At 38.1% G+C, this 16,042-nt stretch overlaps 1 protein-coding gene across 2 annotated transcripts in view; it reads left to right on the plus strand.

The window, feature by feature from the left end:
• LOC123877168 (transcription factor EB-like) overlaps positions 1 to 16,042 on the plus strand; it is a 109,519-nt gene that overhangs the window by 15,980 nt on the left and 77,497 nt on the right. The window contains exon 1 of one of the 2 annotated variants that reach the window (XM_045923671.1): positions 11,289 to 11,586. The exons of the other annotated variant lie outside the window; for it this stretch is intronic. The gene's annotated coding sequence lies outside the window, so the exon portion shown is untranslated. Of the gene's footprint in view, positions 1 to 11,288; positions 11,587 to 16,042 lie in introns of those variants that run through there. 2 annotated transcript variants of the gene reach the window in all.

A 16,042-nucleotide genomic window follows, 5' to 3' on the forward strand; every position in this document is an offset into this window, starting at 1 on the left:
TGCGAAAAAATCGACCTAAGGATGCTACATTCAAAAAAGTAGGCGTCTCCAAAATTTTTATTTGATATTTAATGAAATAGCGAACAAGCGGGTCACCTTATGTTAAGTGATTACCGCCGCCCATGAACAAGACGAACCATCAATGCGTTGCCGGTCTTTCAGGAATTTGTTGATCCGCCCCAAGGGTTGTTCCCACTAGATTACAACATGGAGTTATTCAAGAATAACTCCATGTTGTAATCCAGTGAGAACGCCGTCTATGATTCTATTATTTGTTGTTCTATATCTAAAACTAAACTAGATTTTGATTTATCTCTCCATCACCTATGCCCTAAAATAAAATAATAATAAATAATGCTTGACTGTTCGATACAAATTTTACAATCAATTTTAAATAAACTTCCCGATGAGTTAGACTCTAACAGCTGTTAGAGCCTTGAAATTTTAAACAAAGGTAAGAACTGGACGACATGCCACATTAACCTGCTTTTTTGTGTTTGTTTCAGGTAAAATCCAATATAAGGCCTAGTTTCTGTTACACTTATGTCTAGGTAAGCGATAAATAGGGGGGTAGCTTTTTTAAAGAAATAAAGAAATGATTGACTGAAGAATAGATTAATGTGAACAGCCTCTAAATGGAACATCACATCAACATTGGATCATCATGACCATAGAACTACATTACAACATAGGGTTAATCAAGAGGCGGACCAACAAATTCCTGAAAGGCCGGCAACGCATCGGCGGTTCCTCTAGTACTGCAAATGTTCATGGGCGGCGGTAATCACTTAACATAAGGTGACCGCCTGCACGTTTGCTCGCTATTTTTATTTGAAAAAAACCGGCCAAGTGCGAGTCAGACTCGCGCGCTGGGGGCTCCGTACTCGGCTATTTTTTCCGACATTTTGCATGATAAATCAAAATGAACAAAATGCATAAAAATGAATAAAAATCTGTTTTAGAATGTACAGGTAAAGCGCTTTCATATGATACCCAACTTGGTATAGTTATCTTCTTTGAAAATTGAACACATTTTTTTGTGATGTAACCACAAATTCACGATTTTCGGATGTTTTCCACGCACATGTAAACTGGACCGCGGTGTCCCCACTAGATGGACTAATTTTAGGTGGTTAGTTAAGTGGACTAACATATTCCTGAAAGGCCGGCAACGCATTGGTGGTTCCTATTGAATAAAAATCTTCGCTTATTAAAACGTTGGATATGAAGAGTTCTTTTGTACATAATACGTAGAGTGGCCAATATGGTCAGTATGATGATTTTATCCAGTCAGAAGCGGTATCAATCAACATCGCGCATTGTAATAATTGTTGAGGCCAATGAACACTCCTGGACATAGGAATGTCAGGCCTTGAGATGTGGATTTGAAGATTGTATGGCACTAACACTACCCATATTATAAACTACCTGATGCCCGTGGCTTCGTCCGCGTGGATTGAGGTTTTTGGAAATCTCGAAAGAACGAGGAACTCTGATTTTTTGGAATAAAAGTAGCATGTCACTCTCCAGGTCTTTATAACTATATCCAAGCAAAATACAGACAGACAACAAAGTGATCCTATAAGGCTTCCGTTTTTCCTTTTGAGGTACGGGACCCTAAAAATCAATCACCGTCGTGACGTGATTGAAGGACTAACCAACAAACAAACACACTTTCGCATTCATAATATGAGTAGTGATGCGAAAGTGTGTCGGTTTGTTCTTCAATCACGCTGCTCCGTTGCTCCGTGCAACGGATCGACTATACCTGGTCCTATTTCTTATATGGATAAAGTAAAAGGCCTAGAGACTTGACATAGGTTTTTATCCCAGAATATCAAAGAGTAGGTACCTACCTAATCCACGGGATTCCAAGAAACTAAATCCACGTGGACGAAGTCGCGAAAATTAGCTAGCAAAATTCTAAATTAGGTAAGGTCTTCTATGAACATCGGATGAAGGTTATAATAATATCTACACTGAGTACTCTGAGGCTGAGATCTATAGAATGCACTTTGACTTCGAACGAGACAACGTTATACCGCTATAAATCTGTCTCGTTTTAACTGAAACTTAAGTCTTAGCAAAATCAAAGTGCGGTCTATAGATTTCAACCTGAGTGTTCTGAGTAGTAAGTACTCTTAGCGACGCGTATATAGACTAGGCAATAAAATGACGTATAGTTTTCTTTCGGCAACAGCTATAAGGCTAGGCTATTCCTATAGGACGCCCAGCTGGACGAGTGACAGGCTCGTGACGTCAACACACGTCATGAATACGAATGGTTATTATTTTACTTCTACGCTGTACGCATGCAAACGCAACACTTCTATTTTCAATCTGTACCTAGTACTCGTATATTAAATCTGCTAACTTTCTGATTTATTTATTAACTGAGCCTAAGCCGCTAGGGTTAGAACCTTGAGATTTTGACCGTACCTAGGTTTTTTTATGACCCTACGTCATAAAAAAAAACCTAGGTACGGTCAAATCGCTAAGTATCAAGAAAGGCTTTTACGATTGGACCTCAAGGGTGCACGTATTGTTCACAACAAGTGTAATGTTAGCAGAATCTCTATTAAGTCAGAAGAGTGAGGGAATTCACGGTTTGGTCCTGATTCCTGAATCGACGATATACCAAATACTAGGCTATGTGTGACGTGAACTCAAAGAAAAGTAGGCGATAGGTTTCGTAATCTTAAGGCGATACAATGGCTACCGAGCGTCAAATGTAGGAACATTTGACGCTTGCCAGTGACGTAGAAGCCTCAACGTTTTGTTACAAGTTCCCTAATTGTCGTGAACTCCCACCTGGCGCAGTGGTAAGCACTGTGGACTCATTAGTGGGACGTCCCGGGTTCGATTCCCGGCAGGGGTTTGGAATTTTATAATTTCTAAACCTCGGGTCAGGTCTGGTGGGAGGCTTCGGCCGTGGCTAGTTACCTTACCGGCAAAGCCGTGCCGCCAAGCGATTTAGCGTTCCGGTACGATGCCGTGTAGAAACCAAAGAGGTATGGGTTTAATAAAAACTGTCGTACCCCTTCCAGGTTAGCCCGCATCCATCTTAGACTGCATCATCACTTACCACCAGGTGAGATTGCAGCCAAGGGTTAACTTGGATCTGAATAAAAAAAAATAAAAAAAGATCTCAGTCGATGATAAGGAGTGGACCTGATAATATCATCATCATCATTATCAACCCATCAGCGGCCCACTACGGGTCTCTCTTCAGAAGAAGAAGGATTTAGGTCAAACTCTACCACGCTGGCCAAATGCGGATTGGCAGACTTTACACATCTTTGAGAACAATAGGGTTAACTCTCAGGTACAACCATTAGCTTTTTCGAACGAAAGTCCTGTCTATTCTACGGCCTATAACAGTGTATTTAATGAATATAGTATTTGATACATCTCTTGCCAACTGCTATTCCTAGGGTGCCCAGCTGGGCGAGAGACAAACCTGTGACGTCAACACACGTCATGAATACGAATCGCTAATTTTACTTCTATGTAATACGCAAACATAACGTCACAATTCTATTCTATAATTCCCAACTAAAGAAGTCTTACGATGAGTTTTACATTTCGGTCCTCGACAACGTTGATAGATTTTGAGTATCGAACTCTATGTCGTTACGTCGAAGTAAAATGGACTTAAGTTATTTTATTTTAAGGTTCAAGTTTGTCCATACATCTGTAACCAGCCCTCAAGCGGAAATTTTGTGAAATAATTAATTTAACTATTATTAATTAGTACATGATAAGAAATTGACACATTTTTACCGGCCAATCTCCTTTGTGCCAATTATGTGAGATTGGTGAAGTGCCTTGTCCTGATTTGGTAATCAGAAAAGCCGTTAAAACAAGAAAATAAAAATAAAAATCGTAATACTGAATGCATGACTGGTATTTTGCTCTGACGATATATTATTGCGTATTGACGCTTGAATTCTATGAAAAGGAAAGTAGAGTAGACCAGGTTAGGCCATAGCAGTTAAAGCAAGTGATATTTTTTTTTAAAAAGAATATTAGCCATTCTAAACATGACTAATATTCCTTTTTCCCCTCCAATTAGGCGTAAGCTTGCGCCAGGAGTGGGTACGACAATAGTGCAACGCGTGGGTTTTGAACCGCTGACCTTTCGGAATTCAGTCCGCTCTTCAACCGTTGAGCTATCGAGGCTAATTGCTTCAAACGCATATAACTCCGAAAAGTTAGAAGTGCGTGCCCGGGATCGAACCCCCAACTTCCTGAATAAGTGGCGAACTTCATAACCACTAGGCTATCACGGCTCTTCGAATGTACGCAATGTATAAAAATTATAGACATTCGATAATCGAAATCTATTCTTGTACTAAGGAACCGTTGCGTTGATGCTGAAAGCTTTGTATATAGGCAAGGTTGTCTGTCTATCGGTTTGAGACTATAAAACTGTTGTGTTACTAACAGACAGACAGATAGACAAAACACAGATAAAATCTGCTCCTTATGTTTTTCCAGTAAACAAATGCGTCTACACTCTACACTTCTATGGGTCTTCAACTAAATTGACCTAACGGATATTACATCAAAAAAAAAAACCGGCCAAGTGCGAATCAAACTCGCGCACTGAGGGTTCCGTACTCGGGTATTCTTTTTTGACATTTTGCACAATAAATCAAAAACTATTACACATAAAAATAAACAAATATCTGTTTTAGAATATACAGGTAAAGCCCTTTCATATTATGGTACCCCACTTGGTATAGTTATCTTACTTAAAAAATTGAAACATAATATTTTAATATTTTTTTTATGATGTGACCACAAATTCACGGTTTTCAGATTTATTCCTGTACTTGTGCTATAAGACCTACCTACCCGCCAAATTTCATGATTCTAGATCTAGGTCAACGGGAAATACCCTATAGGTTTCTTGACAGACAAACGGGGGGACGGGGGGACGGATAGACAGACAGACAAAAAGTGATCCTATAAGGGTTCCGTTTTTCCTTTTGAGGTACGGAGCCCTAAAAATTGACCCGGACCCTCGACCAGGAGACCCGTCTTTACCACTAGGCTTTCAACGCTTTTTTTTCTTTTTGTTCTTTGAGTATAGAGACGTATAAAGTTATAGTTTATTTAATTAAAAATATTGTTACGACACTCAGAAATAAAAGAAATGAACTTGTATAAACCAACACGAATTTAATTCCGATATTCACAAGATTATATGTAGTAAATAAATCACTCAAAACTACACGTAATAATCCGCGCACGCGGCCCGACAACCGCTTTTATGCATCGCCATCACTCCTCTCCTCTCCTCTCCTCCCCTCTCCGCACCTCTCCGCACCTCTCCTCGCCTCGGCTCGTCACCCCTCGCCTCGGTACTACTCGCTGCTCGCTCCTTCTCTCTTTACCCGCTCCTCGCACGTTACAATATGAACTTACATACTATCGAAGTTGGTTCGTCCTCTTGTACGGATATTATTTTTATCTCAATCAACTTCTGATATTACCAGGAATCGTTCCTGCTATGTCAGTATTTACATGAGCTAGTGCGTACGAAGCGAAGGCGAAAGCTAATAAACAAAATACTGCATGAGTGAGTCATTCCTACTGATAGTACCTAATTAAAATTTGCATATTTATTATTCGAAGAAAACATAAACTGCAAATGCGGGTTTTACGTACCTTACCTATTGATTTTGGAAGAATATCTCGGAAACATTTGGAAATTATAATAAGTAAGGTTCGATTTTATTATTTCATGTACTTATTTCATTTTTGACTTGAGACCGATAAAGTTTTAAAAAGAATTTTTAGATTTAAACAATGTGTAAAAAGGCAAAAACATTAACCTGGTATACTTATATATCTGAAAACTAGCTGATGCCCACGACTTCGTTCGCTTGGATTTAGGTTTTTCGAATTTCCGCGGGAACTCTTTAATTTTCCGGTATAAAAAGTTACTTATGTGCTAATCCAGGATATTATCTATCCCCATTTCAAATTTCAGCCAAATCCGTGCAGTAGTTTTTGGGTGAAGAAGTAACAAACATACATACACATATACACACAAACTTTCGCTTTTATAATATTAGTGTGATTCTTTGGTATTAATTACCTACATGTGTATATGGGGACCCGAGAGCTTGCAGCTACCTTGGGCAAAGAATTAGTTTGGCCATCCAAAGGGGTAATGCTGCCAGCATCTTGGGTACAATGTCTCGCTGCGGGGGTCTCGATGAGGTTTTAGATTTAATTTAGTTTTTAATTTAATTTAATGATTTTTATTTATTTTTGTTTTAATTTAGATGTAAGTTTATTTTACAAAAAAGCTCTTATCTTGATATGAATAAAAAATATACTTACATATTATATTATATTATTATTAAAAAATTATTTTCCACCTAATAATGATTAATCAACACATGCGGAAAATGTTGAACAGAAATAAACCCAAGTACCCAGCTTCCGTTCCAGGCAGATTTATAACCAGTAGTCAGGCAGATCGTATCGTGAGATCTTGCAGCCAAGGCAAGATTGCAATGAATAAGTGATCATACTTCATGGTTATATGTCGTACTATGATAATAGGTAATATAAATATTGTAAATGCAAATATATTATGTATGTTTGTATATTTATTGCACCACAAAACACAAATGACAGGTTACACAAGAAAACTTATAATGTAGGTACAAAAATGCGGTCTTATTACTGAATAGCGATCTCTTCCAGACAACCTTTCTTACTTAGAGTCTCGATAGCTCAACGGTTGAGGAGCGGACTGAATTCTGAAAGGTCGGTGGTTCAAACCCCACCCGTTACACTATTGTCGTACCCACTCCTGCCCGGCTAGCATGGGCAGTAGATAAAAATTATATCCCCGATTATATCCACTGATTAACGCTAGGGAGAAAACGAACAAATAGACAGTGCGAGATGGTGTAAGTATATAATAAACCTAAATAGTCTAAATAAACTAAACAATAGCTAAATAAACTAAACCATATAATATAATAACCATGTAATGTATATCTATCTACTAATTTCATGGCCTATCCTTTTAACCAATTTTGATAAGTAAATATTTAAAAAAAAATGATGATTGCTTGCTTCCTGAGGACTGTTTGAAAAGAGCAACCGCCGAGTTTCTAGCTGGTTCTTCTCGGTAGGAAAGGCATTCCGAACCAGTGGTAGATGCTTTTGACGATTCAAAAGAACTTGTAAAAGTCTAATTGAATAAAAATATTTTGAATTTGAATTTGAATTAGTCATAGGCTACTTCTTTGTCCCGGAAAATCAGAGATTCTACAGGATTCTTAAAAAAATCACTATAGTATTCGGATTTTGTCCATTCAGGAAAAACCTGCAAGCCAGGTGGTGCGTGCTTGCTTGATGGCTGGCTTTTCCTGCATGTTTAGCAGAGGGAAGGCGGGTGGTACTGCATGTTGCACCATACAGACTTGTCTGTTTTAGCTTATTACAGCAAAATTAATTTTAATTCCTTGTATATCATGGACTTCCGCAAAATAACGACTGCTTGTATACAACAGCTTAGAGTTAGACTATTATTACCACCTAAAGAGTCTGGCCGTCTGGCAGACTAATACCAATTACACTGTCTATTTTAGCATACGCTCGTTCAGAGCGATGTGCGAAGTGATTAGAAGTTAGAATGCGCCAAAAATTCACGCAACAAACATGGCGGACGCGAATTCGCGCGAAAATTTTCGCGTTTACTGTATTTTCTAAATCTACTTAGATGAAAATTGCACAAATTACTCGTCTGAAAGTGTCAACCCTGACAATACCTAATCAAACTCCCAGTTTTCAATCAAAGGCATCAAAGGAAGGTCATGTCGTGGTATATAAGTGAAATGTTTTTTTTTCAAACAAGTTTTCAACCTTAGCTTAACACTATAGGTAACTATGTGTTTAATGAAGTTTAGTGCCTTAGTTTAGTGCATAAAATGTGTCGGATATGTGTGTTAATAAGAACTCAATAAGACCCTGGGTACTTTGTGTTTTAGTGATAAATGTGATTGTCAAGAATGGTTGGAAAGTCCTCACTGGTAAATGTAAAAAAATTATCATTTTGCCAAAATTTGATTCACATAACACAATCCTAGGTAACTCTAGTTTTCGTCTTTTTAACCCCGACCCAAAAAGGGGGGTGTTATAAGTTTGACGTGTGTATCTGTGTATCTGTCTGTGGCATCGTAGCTCCTAAATGAATGAACCGATTTTAGTTTAGTTTTTTTTGTTTGAAAGGTAAGCCACTTCGAGAGTGTTTTTAGCTATAATCCAAGAAAATCGGTTTAGCCGTTTGAAAGTTATCAGCTCTTTTCTAGTTACTGTAACCTTCACTTGTCGGGGGTGTTCTAAATTTATATAAGTATAGTGTTTTATTTATATAAGTAGCTTATTCCCGTGACTTCGTCCGCGTGTACTACACTTTCAAACCTTGATTTAATCCCCTTAGGGGTTGACTTATCAGAATTATTCCTTCTAAGTCATAATAGCTATCTGCACGCCTTTTAGCCCGATCCGTCCAACCGTTTGAGCTGTGCTTTGATAGATCTATCAGTCAGTAAGTTAGTCATCTTTTTCTTTTATATACCTACTTAGATGTAAAGGCTGTATTTTGTATCAAGCCTGGCAATGTCTGTTCCTCTTGCTTTAAAGACACCCTAAAATGGCAGAGCATACTTAATTCTTTTTCAAATATGTAATAACCAATTAAAAAGCTCCCCATGTACACAAAGTTACTGACCTTTCCTTACAGCGTTGGCTCGTAAATTTAAAATTACATTTTATTGCGCGCTTGCGCATGCAAAAATTGCATCAACATTTTTATTATGCAGGACACTTGAGCGGGTAATACTTTGAGCATGTGAGCTTGAGAATTTTTATGGTTTTTGATGGTTTTTAAGGCCTCCACTACGCTGGCCATGTTTTTGTCATACAAGCTATCTGCATGCCTAATTTCAGTCCGATCCGTGCAGCAGTTTGAGCTGTGCGTTGATAGATCAGTCAGCCAGTCAGTCAGTTAGCTTTTCCTTTTAGAAATCTAAATCCATACTATAATATTATAAATGCGAAAGTGTGTCTGTCTGTCTGTCTGTCTGTCTGCTACGTTTTCACGGCTGAACCGCTGAACCGATTTTAATGAAATTTGGTACAGAGTTAGCTTATATCCCGGGGACGGACATAGGCTACTTTTTATCCCGGAAAATCAAAAAGTTCCTACGGGTCTCATAAGAATCTATCCGTTAAACCGATTTATATGAAATTTGGTACAGAGGTACTTTACGTCTCGGAAATTAACTTCAGCAACTTTTTATCCCGAAAAAGCAAAGAGTTCCCACGGGATTTTAAAATAAACCTAAATCCAGGGGGACGGAGTCGCAGGCATCATCTAGTATATAATAAATCAAAATATATAGAAGATTTTACTGTGGAACAACTTATTTTCAACAATTTTAATTTTCAATAGTACCTACTTACTTTTAAATGAAGTTACTGAGTCCTAAATAACCCCGATTTTTTTATAGATTACATTTTCATATAACTTGCTTCCTTTTTAGGAGTTTATTCCTAAATCGACTTGTTCTAGTTCAATGCAGTTGTAAATATCGCAATGATGCGTCGTGTGGGAGGATTTTGCCATTCACGTAACACGGCTCGCATCCTTTGTGAGTTCATTGACATCCGTATCTGGAATCGGTGAATCCCACTTATCTAATTTGATAGCATTACTAAAGCCGCTATGATACTTTCTTTTTAGAAATAAATATATCTGCTTTGTGAATTAAATGAAACAATTTTTTTTTATTGTAGTTAAAAATAAGCTTTTTCACAATAATTGGGTCGGGAATCCTGAAGTAAGTTTGAAAAATCTGTATTGTCAAGGTCGGGTCCTTGAAATAGGGTACAAAATCTTGAATATGTAGGTTTTTGGTTTCAGGATATTCACATAGGTATAAAATCCCCTAAATACCTAAATAAAGAAAAACAAAACCGGCCAAGTGCGAGTCAGACTCGCGCACTGAGGGTTCCGTACTCGGGTATTTTTCCAACATGGCACGATAAATCTAAAACTTATATATCAAAAATAAATAAAAATCTGTTTTAGAATGTACCCTTTCATATTATGATACCCCACTTGGTATAGTTATTTTACTTTGAAAAGGGAGTCGGCTAGTATGGCTGATAAAGCTCAAATTCCTAAATAGATTTTCCACATGTTTTGTATCCATCTGTCCGTCTGGCACTCGCATCGCGTCGATATTTACGATGCAGTCTGCTTCAGTACTTTATGTGGAGTTTTGTAACACGTTGAGAAATGCTGTGTGCGAATTTTGGCACTGGTTCTTTTGAATCGTGAATTCTTTTCGCGTTTTTGCAGTTAGGGTTCCGTACCTCAAAAGGAACAACGGAACTCTTATAGGATCACTTCGTTGTCTGTCTGTCCGTCGTGTCTGTCAAGAAATCTATAGGGTACTTCCCGTTGACCTAGAATCATGAAATTTGGCAGGTAGGTAGGTCTTATAGCACAAATACAGGAATAAATCTGAAAATCGCGAATTTGTGGTTACATCATTTAAAAAAAAATTAAAACGTGTTTCAATTTTCAAAGTAAGATAACTATTAGGTATACCAAGTGGGGTATCATATAAAAGGGCTTTACCTGTAAATTCTAAACAGATTTTTATTTATTTTTATGTATGTTTTTGATTTATCGTGCAAAATGTTGGAAAAATACCCGAGTACGGAACCCTCAGTGCGCAAGTCTGACTCGCATTTGGCCTGTTTTGTTATAATCTAAGTAGGTGTAGGTGCGACGAACTAACCCGGTCCGTCTTCGCTCGGGTTTCTGAAAATATTTTCTTAGTGAAGGCACGGAGGTCTACAATCTACATTAGATATAGAGGACGCCTACCTACATGCAAAATCTCAAGTTTCTAGACACGATCCCTATAAATAAAGATGATTGTCAAAGGTCAAATCCATTGTCCTGTTCAGTTACACCTAAATAAGCAAAAAAGCAGGAACTAGTACTATTTTATTCTGTGATTTTGCTAAGATAAACCAATATTCATTAAAAAAATACCTACTCTCTTAGTGAAATACATTCCAATTCTCAAGCTTGTAGACCCGATTTTTCAGTTGTACACCTACTATACTGACCTTTACCTAAGTATGTCAGTCAGTGAGTTTATATGTACGAGAAAAAAGCGTTAGGTAATGATTACAAAATTATCACACCTAAATAAAACAACCCATCCAAAGGACGAAGGAAGGAAAACTTCAAACGCTTGCATCAGAATGATCACACCTTGCCTGACAATTTCCATCGAATTATCCAACTCAACATGCGCAGGCGCCGCCGGTTGTTTGCAATTTGCATGAAGGCTGTCAGTGTCACTTTGACCGCGTCGCGAGTGGCCGTGTTGACCTCGCGGACCAGAACACGTGTTTTTGTGAGTAAATAACGGACAATTGTGTCAATTGGACCGGACTGAGTGCTAGTGTTTAAGTTTTAACGCATTGGATTGTTGTCTGACCAGACAGTGCAGCCTGATTCGACACACGGTATTTGGCATGCTCTGCCATTGTTTATTTAGATGGCCCTAAACTCCTAAAATTAATTTTTCATCATTGTTATGTTTTTGTTATTGGAAAAAACTACAACTAGTAAACTATCTTGATTCTAGTAAAAATTGTGAATAAATTTTGTTAAATTCGACCGTAAATAAAAGAGAACTCGCAATTATTATCACATGTTCTATGAGACTTGTTACTGTTTTTTCCAAAAAAATATTAGGGTCTATGTACTACTTTACTTTTTTTATTAATTCAACTAAATCGTGCCATAGAGGCTCCATAACGAACCACTACACAAATCTCAGCGTTTCCTCTCTATATCTAGTACATCTCTATTTAACTTATCAGTTTTCAGGAATCAAACTTACGTCACACATTGCATTGGAGTTTTGTCTTTTCGTATGGATGCTCAAACGTAATACGTCTACTTTTAAAACGGCAGATTGAAGGAGGTAGAGATGCCCCGTATTTTACGGGTTACCCCGTGTTTCAGCGTATGATAATAAAGAAACCCGTAATTGCGAAAATAAAATACGGGCTAAGTAAAGCTCCCGTATTTTTTTTTTAATTCAGCCGGAGCTGGCTGCCGAAACCAAACCCTGACGTTACAACCGGTAGAGATAATATTTTCCTTATGCGGCAATGCGCGGACCGACACTTAGGTAACCAAAACCGACTCAATGTTGATACTTCTGTGAATGCAAAGCAAATGTATAAAAATATACATTTTTTCACAAAATGTTGAGTTTTTTACAAGCTGTTTCTCCAAACAAAAAGTACTCACTAAAGTGAAACACTTACTTATTAAAAATAGTAAATGTTCGCCGTGATTCTTTAAATTGACATAACTTTTTTATTTATGAACCGATTGACATGAAATAAACACTAAATGTTAAGTGAAGCTTACTACAATATATTAGTGAAAACCGTATCTAAATCGAATAAGCCGTTTCTGATATTAGCGTGCACAAACACACAGATAAACAGACAAACAGACAAAAAAAAATTAATTACAATTTCGGGTTCGGCATCGATATAATAACAACCCCTGCTACTTTCACTTTTCTACAATTTTATTATATGTATAGATATATATGAAAAACACTCCTGTAAAAAAATCTGAAACCCGTATTTTTGATGCTGGTAACCCGTAAATCAAGTAGTGGCAAGTGGCAACCCTAAAGGTAGTTATCTCTGGCGTCACGCTTTAAGGGTTCCGTACTCAAAGCTATTACTGCCTCCGCTGTCCGTCCGTCAGTATTTCAGTGGGCTGTATCTTTTGAACCGAAATAGGTAGAGAATTAAAATTTTCACAGAATGTCTATTTCTATTGCTGCTATAACAACAAATAATAGAAATTACAAAATCACCGCCTTGAAAATAAAAAAGTGTCATTTCTTGTACGGAACCCTTCGTGTGCGAGTTCGGCTCGCACTCAACCGATTTTTTTATTTGTAATACCCAGCTTTAATTTAACCAGGTCAAAGACTAGCAGGTTCATTTTAGACCTGAACACAAGCCAAACATCCTGTTCCCTTATCAATAACAAAAGCAAGCAAATCTAAACAAAACTACTATGTAATGAATCATTCAGTTATCAATTAAGTATAATTTTATGTATGACCACAGCGTAAACACATACCTACAGTGAAACGTAGTAGCAGACGTCATTATTTTTAGACAACGTTTAGGAGGTCCAGCAGTCTGCAATCTTTTAGCAGACAAGGGCCACATAGCAGCATAACTCAAAATTTAAAAACCCCCCACACAAAAACCTCTAAGAAGAAAACTAGAAAAGAGCTGATAACTTTCAAACGGCTGAACCGATTTTCTTCGATTATAGCTAAAAACACTCGATCAAGTCAAGCCAAGCCAAGCCACCTTTGAAACAAAAAAAAGCTAAATTAAAATCGGTTCATTCGTTTAGGAGCTACGATTCCACAGATAGATACACAGATACACACGTCAAACTTATAACACCCCTCTTTTTGGATCGGGGGTTAAAAATAAAATAAAGGCCATAGTCCCCAACGCTGGCCCAGTGCGGATTGGCAGACTTCACGCGAGCTCTCAGGCATGCAGGTTTCCTCACGATGTCTTCCTTCATCATTAAAGCAATTTTTTATTTAAGCATAGATATTTTGAGTGCGTGCCCGGAATCGAACCCCCGACTTTCCAAGTAAACGTCTTATAGCCATAATCATAATTTATTTATTGCAAATACACTGCGGTGCAATATAAAATTAATCTAGTATAATCAGGTCCTTCAATACCTAAGTAATATACCTAGAAACCGATTGAAAAAACTGGCCATGAATGGGTCAGACTCAGGCCTCAGGCCGTATTTCTGCGTCAATGGGAATTTCCCGCCAACTAAATTGCTTCAATTTACGCCCTTACGATAATAATTCATACCTACAAATAATGCGAAAGTGTGTCTGTCTGTCTGTTAACTTTTCACAACTCATCCGTTTCATACGGAGCTAATAGGCTTATTTATCGCGGAAAATCAAAGAGTTCCCACCCACGACGTTTTCACCTGCCCCGGCTTCGCTTGGATGGAATTAGATGAAATGGCTGGTCTGGTGGGAGGCTTCGGCCGTGGCTAGTTACCGCCCTACCGGCAAAGCCGTGCCGCCAAGCGATTTAGCGTTCCGGTACGATGCCGTGTGGAAACCAAAGGAGCAAGGATGTAATGAAAACTGCCACACCCCTCCCGGGTTAGCCCGCTTCCATCTTAGACTGCATCATCACTTACCAACAGGTGAGATTGCAGTCAAGGGCTAACTTGAATCTGATTTTTTTTTAAATCTGGGAAGCCTTTACTGGGAATCTGGGAAAGAGCTGGTTTGATATCTCAGTCACTCAGATTCTCCATCAATCATATTTCATGTAAGACTACTAGTGTCCTATGCTATGTCTGTGACTGAACCACGTTCGGAAAGTAGATTCTGCTGAGAAGAGCCGGTAAGAAACTCGACAGTTGCTCTTTCAAATCATAAAAATTTATAGTAGGTACCTACGTAACCTTCCTGTGAACTTTATCATAATTTGAAAGTTATAATATTGTCTGGCTGTACTTCCATCAAGACCATACGAGATTAAACCTACCCAGCGAATTCTCCGAACATACTCATATTATTTATTAGCACTACGATGACTGATATCAACCAATCGGAACGCGTAATAAAGGTAAAGTCACACTAGCGACATGTAGCATGATTACAATGCCATAACGAACACTCGGCGAACAGGCTTACGACCGCCCAAAAAATGAGTTTTCAGCGTTAACATAATATTATGTAAGTTTCTTTATTCCACCATAGCTTCTAAATGCCTGAACAGATTTGGATGTATGGGGCATCGTTATATCTAGGTATCCGGCAGGAAATATTGCACATTGAACTTTAGAAAGAGATAATGGTGTTGTAGAGCGTTGTCTCTGTCGTTGAGAACTACCAAACGTCACATGTGACAAAGACGACGCTCTACGAAGGAGGAATCTCTTTCTAAAGTTCGATGTGCAATATTTCCTAACTACCTGTTCCTTTAGTCACTGGCTATTTTGGGTATTAGACACGGGCTATTTTTTGAGAAAAAAATATGACAAGGCAATCGTGTGGTTTTAGTTATTACGACTCGTTGTTTTAAAACCAATGTTGCCAACTTAGTGTCTTAGGTATTAAATCTAGTAATTTTTCAAAATTGCAGTGCTTTTTGACTTTAGTGCCTAGTTACATACATATATGAACCCTGTAACATTACACCATTTTCTTTGGGCAATCGTGTAAAAAGTCGTTAGTGTGCTCATAATAATATGCTTAAAATATACAGCTGCACTGCATAGCTTACGTAGTTAGGTAGGTAGGTATGTATGTGTTATACAATTGATAGTTTTAACGGCTGGCTGCTCCACAAATGAGTTAAATGACAACATAAATGGAGTCAAGTGACAGTGGCCGTCATTTGACGTCGATATTTTACTATTAACTTGAGGTTATAGGGGCGTTGCATGCTTGTCACGAGTTACTTAAGTATAGTCCGTATAAAATGACTTTTCACGTGCCATTTTATATCTATGACTCAATTACTGTAGTGTCAAAAGGATGGGTTACCTTTTTTTTTCCTTTAAATCTGGCTTTACTCTGATTAGCCAATGTCAAGTTTGTGATATTTTCAAGTTATTGAATTTATACAAGTATGGACTCCGTCTGCGCCGGCGCCCGCCGACATACGCGCGGCGCCCCTTTAGAGCGCTTCCCAGTCAGTTCCACCACCAAAAAACACCAACTAACACAAAAACCAGCCACTCTTAACAAAAAAAACACTCCAAACAAGCACAGCACACGCGCCAGCAAACGCCATCACAGACGAAGTACCGGGTTACCTTTAAAATAAGGACTAAAATCGTACTTTTGACAGGATATTTGACACATAATGTCAA

This window comes from Maniola jurtina, chromosome 23 (assembly GCF_905333055.1).
Source record: "Maniola jurtina chromosome 23, ilManJurt1.1, whole genome shotgun sequence".
Taxonomy (NCBI): Eukaryota; Metazoa; Arthropoda; class Insecta; order Lepidoptera; family Nymphalidae; genus Maniola; species Maniola jurtina.